The sequence below is a fragment of the Mus musculus genome, chromosome 2 (genome assembly GCF_000001635.26).
Source record: "Mus musculus strain C57BL/6J chromosome 2, GRCm38.p6 C57BL/6J".
Classification (NCBI taxonomy): domain Eukaryota; kingdom Metazoa; phylum Chordata; class Mammalia; order Rodentia; family Muridae; genus Mus; species Mus musculus.
Window position 1 is genome coordinate 50,430,295 of NC_000068.7, and position 7,874 is coordinate 50,438,168.

The 7,874-nt window shown below is 40.1% G+C and overlaps 1 long non-coding RNA gene across 1 annotated transcript in view; it reads left to right on the forward strand.

The window, feature by feature from the left end:
- Positions 1-3,673, forward strand: part of Gm13483 (predicted gene 13483) — a 137,158-nt gene extending 133,485 nt beyond the window's left edge. Inside the window, exons 2-3 of the long non-coding RNA NR_040362.1 lie at positions 2,801-2,949; positions 3,197-3,673. This is a non-coding gene — a long non-coding RNA (predicted gene 13483). The remainder of the gene's footprint in view (positions 1-2,800; positions 2,950-3,196) is intronic.
- Positions 3,674-7,874: the final 4,201 nt, after the last annotated feature.

A 7,874-nucleotide genomic window follows, 5' to 3' on the forward strand; every position in this document is an offset into this window, starting at 1 on the left:
TACTCTTTTTCAGTATAGCATTGGAAACTCTAGCTGGAGCAACAAGGCAAGACATAGAAGTGACACAATAGGAAAAGAAGAAATTAAATTATTCCCAGTGGCAGATGGTATATGATATTATACATAAAGTATCCCCAAAACTCAGCTGAAGAGTGTTCTACTGAGTATATGTATGCCTCAACTGAAGAACCCTCAGGTTGTTTACATTTCTAGAACAATTAATTTCAGGAAACTGTTAGCATAAAAAAAAAAACAATCTACAATATGTAGTAGCCTTTCTAAACACTAACAACAGCCACACTGAGAAAGACATCATGGAGATACAACAATTTAATATAGCATTAAGGACAATAAAATATCTCAAAATAAACCTAACCAAGAAGGTCAAACAACTCTACGATGAAAACCTTAAATTTCTAATGAAAGAGGTCGAGAAAGATGCTAGAAAATTGAAATGGATCCCATGTCCATGGACTGGTAGAATTTATACTGCGAAAATGGTCATCCTACTAAAAGAAGTGGATAGATTCAATACCATCCTAGTGAGAGTACCCACAATGCTCTTCACAGAATTAGAAAAAACAATCCTGGAATTCATATGCAGCAACCAACCAACCTGTAGAGCTAAAACAATCCTGAGCAAAAAGAATAATACTGGAAATATTACCATTCTGTCCTTCAAATATAATATAGTGCTATAATAATACAAACAATACAGTACTAGCACAAAACAGACATGTAAGCCATGGGATAAATAGAAGACACAAACATGAATACTCATAAATACAGTCATCCAATATTTGACAAAGGGGGAAAAACCCTACCAAACCCCAACAAACAAAAAGCAAAACCTAAAACCAAAACCATACATTGGAGAAAAGATAGACTTTTTAATACATAGTGCTGGGAAAACTGGGTGCTCACCGGGAAAAGAATGAATTTGGCCCCTATTTATTACCTGCACAAAAATATTCGCACTAAGTGGATCAAAGACCTCATTTTGAAACCTGAAATGCTAAAATTTGTAGAAGAAAACATTGGCGGTACTCTACAAGATGTATGTGCAAGAAAGAACTGTCTGAACAGGAGTCCATTTGTCCAAAAATTAAGCCTGACTATTGACAAGTAGGACTTAATAAAACTAAAAAGCATGAACCAGGACAGAACAATGGAAATATCAATAGACATGTTAACATGAAGGGAAAAACATCTCACCGGGTTCAACTCATAGACAGAGAACTACAAATAACAAATGATCACTAAGAGAGGGAGTATTAGCCTCTCCCATGGAAGAACTGGATATCCAGTGCAGAGTGGTCAACCTTGAAACCATATTTATGCAAACAAATCAAACTTAGCAGAATGTATTTATATATTTGTCCATATTTGTGCATACATATATATGTAAAGATAATAAAAAACAAAGCTTTCAATTTATCAATTGAGAGTGGAGGCCATGAAAGGAGTTGGAGGAAGGGGTCTTTGGAAGAGCTGGAGGGAGGAAAAGGAAGGGGATGGTGATTGAATCACATTTTAATTAAAATAAAAATGATATTCTATAGTAAGTTAGAAATGCTGAATACTATTTATATTTCATTGTTTTCAGTATTGATGATTCAGTATGATGATTCAGTATGATGATTCAGTATTGAACTTAAGGGTTCTTTAGAAAGTCAGTTGGATGGTGTTTTTCTGGGGCAAACATGTGAAGGAACTTTCATAAAAGTGGACATGCCTTTAATCCCAGCACTTGGGAGGCAGAGGCAGGAAGATTTCTGAGTTTGAGGCCAGCCTGGTATGCAGAGTAAGTTCCAGGACAGCAAGGGCGACATGGAGAAACCCTGCCTTGAACCCCCCCCCCCCAAAAAAAAAAGTGGATACAGGCATGAAAGGCTAAGGCAGACTCCTGAAGGAATGTCTTGCTGAAGCAGACACAAGAGAGAGGATGTTCTGCTAAAGCAAGCATGTGAATGACACATGATGAAGGATTCGTTGCTAATGATACGCATGTATTAGTCTACCTTACATTGCATAGTTGAGCTCCATTTGTTGGGACACCATAGAGAGAAACACACCAAACACTTCTGGTGGTGTGCTGCAGTTTCTTGCCACTTCTGTGAACTCAGGCTGATTGGATGCATGTGCCGAGGCAAGACCTGTGCGGAGGACATGTGATGTTTGGATGGTATAAATAGGACTCTACTGAGAGACAGAGGCAGAGCTCGGCTTGTTGGTACATCTAGCTGTGCAATACTTCTGGGCCTCCTTGAGACTTTGTTGATCTTGCTTCCCTAAAAGAGTCACAGCTGAGAACTTCTTCTGGTGTCCCTCTGGGTCCCTCCCCCTGACTCGAGCCAAGGCTGAGGCCTGGCTATCTCTGCTAGGTCCTGTCACCACTATTGCTAACTGAACTGGACTGCTGGTGTATCTGTGAAGGAGTTGCTAGTGGATTGAGCTGCCACTGCCTGCTAACCTGTCAACTGAACTGCCAATTTCTAGACAAGACTGACAGGAGTTGCCCCAAAGAACCTTTCTAAATAGGTCCACTTCCCTCGTATCCTTTCTTTTTCCTTAACTCTGGTGGGTGGTGGGCTACAAGGAAGGGTAAAGTGTTTAAGGACCATCATTAAAAATAGGTTTTGAAAAAATTAAAGTTACACAGTATATTTCATCTCTTAAAATATGTATGCATTGTATACAGCATAGAATTACCATTACTTTTTATCATTCTTCGTCCTCAGCTCAAATGGTTCAGCTTCAACCCAAACCTGAAAGGACCTATTTTTCTCATTGTCTACAGGTACAGTGTGGCCATAGTTAACAAAGAGCTACATACTTAGAATGCAATCTCAGTGCTTTTCCCGGAAGGCTCACTCTTCTCTTGTAGAAGTCTCTATGTGCAGCAACCTGACCCAAAGCTGTTATTATCCTCATGAATGAGCTCAGAAGGTATGTGTGTCTAAGTGTTTTAACTGGCCATCTCTACTCCAGGCTGTTCAGTTCACACCCAAAGTCCCTCCTATCTGGATACAGGACACATAGAGTCTTTTGTTTTAGGTTTCAGCCATTGGGCACATATTTACTGCCTTCAAATCCTATATTGGGCAAGAAGTCACAAAAGCATGCCAGATACATAACGTTCTCAAGGCATGTATAACTTATAAAGTCAGGCTTCTGCATGTACCTCCTCACCCAGGAAGAAGTGGATGCAGCCAGAGGTGCCAACGCGGAAGTACAGGGGATCCCAGGAAAGATAACGTCATTTAAACTATACCTTCCTGGACTGGCTGGAATGAAGCCTTGCTGAGAAGAAAGGCTTCAAATACTTGCCAACTTACTTCATTAAGATACTTCATTGTACTGGATACCACTGCTGTGTGATGTGTGCAAACCTTTGCAATCCTTTCAAAGAACATCTGCTCAACTGTGCATTTTTGGAAGTGAAGAAAATATTAACAGTCACCCAGGAGGAGAATATTACATTACGCACTCAGGTGACTTCCTTCCATCTTTCCCCTACCTGTTTGCTTGTCAAACTTATTGGTCTTCTCTCAGTGCTCCTCTGAGATTCTGGGAGCCTTGCTGCCTCTGGCTGCATATTTTGCATCATCTTTCTGTTCTTCCTAGCATCTCCTCAGACAGAGATATCTATAGAACATTCCACCCAAATGCCAAAAAAAAAAAAAAAAAAAAAAAAATACTGCTTACCCCAGCAACTTAACCCTTACCAAAGGCCACTGTCAAAATAAGAATTGTACCATACTCAGCTGTCATCTGAATATGACCATCTCCAGATTTAGTGAGAAATTGTAATTAACAAAATGTGGGGTCATCCTATAATTATTTTATATGCATGCATAGTGCACCACTTGATTGCATGATAATGCCTGGAGATGATGGAACACATCTGTAACTAAGTCTTTTTGACTTGTACTTGAGATGATGCTCCCACTGTAGGAAGTGAGGATGGGGGTTAAAGTTTCTTGTACTGAGCAGAGACAGATGACTGGGTACCCCTGAACCAGGGAAGGCAGTCACTGCAGCAACTGCATCTAAGTGGGGTGTCTGCCACTGTCATAGTTCCTGGGGTATTAAGAAATTAGCTTCAGGTGATCTAGTAGACCCTAAAATCTAAGTTTAAGGGAGATGTGACTCTGTGTGTTATTGGGGCATTATCCTGATAGGAACTAATTAAGAGGAGGAAGGGAAGGGGATAAAAACTCTAATGTGACTGTGAGATGTCACTCATGATTAGCATTTATTGTGGTGATCTGATGCTCTCAGGTCCAAAATGGAAGCGTCTTGACAAGCTCCAAGTGTGAACACCAGGGTTATATGCTGACATGTGACACACAAATTTCCCACCATCACTGTCAGAATTTGTTTCCATGAGTTACATTTTATGTACATAACCAATATACATACAGTCTGTTTCCCCATTCATGGTCTAATTACTATAAATAGCCTGAAGCTCTTTCTACTGTATCATGTTCTAAACAATCATGTTTTATAGGGCTGTTTATTCCTGTCTTCGGAGGAAACAGGAGAATAAAACAATTCTGGAGAGTCCAGCATTCATAAAAGCAAAACTGTAAATATATCATATGAGTAGTAGCATATAAAAACCACATAACTTGGCCTATATCCAGGTAAGAGAAAGATGAGCAATTGATGTTTATTACTGGATTAAGATATATGTAAATATTGAAGACAAAATTGAAATGATTTATATGAGATCTATGTGCTGACAGTAGAGGTGACTACAGGAAATACTCTTTGGGAAACTTGAGGTCTTTAGTACAGACAATCTTATCTTTGCTCTGATGCCACTCCACTGTGTTTGCCATGAGGGTGAAGTGGGATAATACATGTAGAATGCTTAGAATGGAAACAGGTCTGGCCTACTGCACAGCGTCTGCTGGCTCTAAGCAGTTATGGATTGCTGTGAACACAAAATTTAAGATCACATACCTTGTGTTTAGAGGGCTCTATGTTATGCCTTTGCCTCTATTCTCTCTTTTGTATAAAGATGATAATAATTGTGCTCATTTCCTAGGCCCATATGAAGATTCAATGAAATAAAGTGCTCAGCGTAATGCCGGAGAATAAGTTCTCAATTAGTATTAGTTACCGTTATATTTGTTATATTGTACAAGTATTACTATTTGTTGTGGTTTGAATGAGAATGGACCCCGTAGACTCAGGTTTGAATGCTTGGTCAGTTGGCAGAACTGTTTGGGAAGGATTTAAAGGTGTGGCTTTGTTGGAGGCGGTGTGCCACTGCAGGCATGCTTGATGTTTCAAAAGACCAGTGCTATTCCCAGTGTGTTCTCTGCCTTGTGCCTGTGGTTCAAGATGTGATCTTTCTAGTGTTTTCCATCAATTCTTCCTTCTGCCACCATAGACTTTAACCCTTTGAAGCCATACACTCAATTAAACTCTATTTTTTTTAAGTTTCCTTGATCCTGATGTTTTAACATGGCAAGTGAAAAGTAATGAAAGCACAACTGTTCTTAATTTAGACCAGTTTCCATCCCCCCTGCCTATCACACTTAGTTATTGTTAGGGTCCCTTCTTCAGTGCTGTACAGTATCTACCTTATTCCCACCCCAACCCCATTTACTTAATAGAATATATTTGTTGAGTGTTTATAGTTATAGAAATAAATGCCTTCTGGAAATTCCAGATACACATGTGACAGGGACCAACATTGGATTGTCCCTATCACTATTTTGTTTGGCTGGTCTTTTTGTTTGACCAGTGGGAACCAGCAAAAACCTTTACTTCCTGTTTGGACTTTTCAGTATTCTTAGGTTTAACTGTCTTCTTTATTTTCAGCAATGGTCTCCATCATTTCTTCTTCTTGAAGCTTTACTTACTAAGGGGCCATGCATCAAATTAAGAGGGCTCAGTAAGATGCTGTAATTAAGTGAACGGGTACAGTGGCAACTTGATTGCTGAGTTCATGCCCTGTACACAGGGATGGTGACTTCGGCCAGAGGTAACCATGGGGAAAGGGAGACAGATCCAATAGTTCAAAATAACACATTCCCTCCCTCTTCCTTTTTCAAAGCATTGAGAACACATTTACCAAGCATTTCTGTTCTGCTTACTTAGACACTGGCTTTTGTCATTTCATATAGCAGCACCTTAAGGAAAGAAAGACTTAGATGTACATTTCAGAGAATCCTTGTGCAGAGAAAACAAGGCAGATTTTGCTGTCAACATTGATTCGAGTTTAAATGCTTAAGGTCTAAATCTAGACAAAGACATTCCAAGTGCAACTGGAAATGTAATGGCAATTTCCAGAGAGCTGGTGTGACTCATGGCTAAATAGTCATTACCCTACTTTTTTTTGAGGAAAACAAGAGGGGTCTTTTCCTTATTACTTTCTTGGAAAGCATGAATGTTCATACTTGCCTGGCTCTTAGGACAACCAGTGGAAGGGGAAACCAATGAGAAGTAAGGTATGAAAAGACAGGTCATGGGGTTGAGGGAGAGCATGACCAGGTGGGTATAGGAGGGGCTAAAGGAGGAAAGAGGGAGAGATGTTGTGTTTAAATTACACTCTCAAAAACAAAGAAAAGGAAAAACAAGAAAAAGCATGAGAGTCCAGGGAGATAGCTCACTGGGTAAATGTTGGCCTTGTAAACATGGAGACCTGAGTTGAACTCCAGAAACTTTTTAAAAAGAAAAGTCTTTAAAGCCAGTTCTGGTCTTACTTGTCTGTACTCCCAGATCCCTGGTGTTTGATGGGTACTTGGCAGTTTCCAGGCTAGTAATAGGTTCTTTCTTCAAAAGTAAACGTGGATGTCACCTGAGTAATGACACTTGAGGTCATCCTCTGGTCTCCACACAGATGTGTACACATATACATGAGCATACCACACACACACACACACACACACACACACACACACACACACACACACACACCACTAGAGTGACAAGCATGTCAGCCCATGAAGAAGGGGCAAGGAATTTCCCCATAAAGAAAAGCAAGATAATCGAGTTAGATAAATCCAAGAAGAATCCAAATAAACATTAAAGTTCTATAAACTAAAACAATGAAAATATCACTAAAATATTTAGAAAGTAGGAGTGGGCACAAGGAACAACAACTGAAATTTTTGAAAAGTTAAACAAAATGAGGTGTTGGAATGGCTGAGATATGCTGGGGGAAGGAATCAGTTGACTCTGGAGACTTTTGCTATTTCTACAATTGATGCTTTTGCTGAACTGGACTGGCCAACCGGCAGACGTGTTCATACCTCTCTTCCTTTCAGATGCTCTGCCTCTTTGTGAACCATGAACCTGCTAACACTTAGTTGTGTGACCTGTGAACCATGCATGCTCTTCCTACTCATATCCTGTCTGTAGTTCCTGCTTTGGCCAAGTTAGATCTCCCAAGTGTATTGGGGGAGTATGGGAAGCCAACAACATTGAGATTTATTCAGGAGTTCCAGACTCCTAGCTTTCAAAACTTCTCAGCATCCAGTACTCTGCTGGAATCAACTCAAAGTCAGACTGCCTACCTCCACACTTACCCTCAAGTGAAGGACTCAAGATCCAGTCGTCACGATCATCTCTGCTGATTCTACATTTAACTGCTTGATCTCAGCCTTAAGAGAGGACTTTCTCTGGGACTGCCAGCTCCTTAATGGGGACATTTTACATTTATTATAAGCTTTGGCACTATAGCTGAGCAGATTCTCAGATATGCTAACCCAACAATACTGTCCTGGATTATGTCCCACCATGCAGCCCATTATCGCTCAGTCTCTAGTTATGGTACTTTCTTCTTTCTCTGCTTCTGGACAGCTACTCACCATGTCTGAGATTTCTTTCCAGGGTCCCTATCTCTGCCAGAAGTT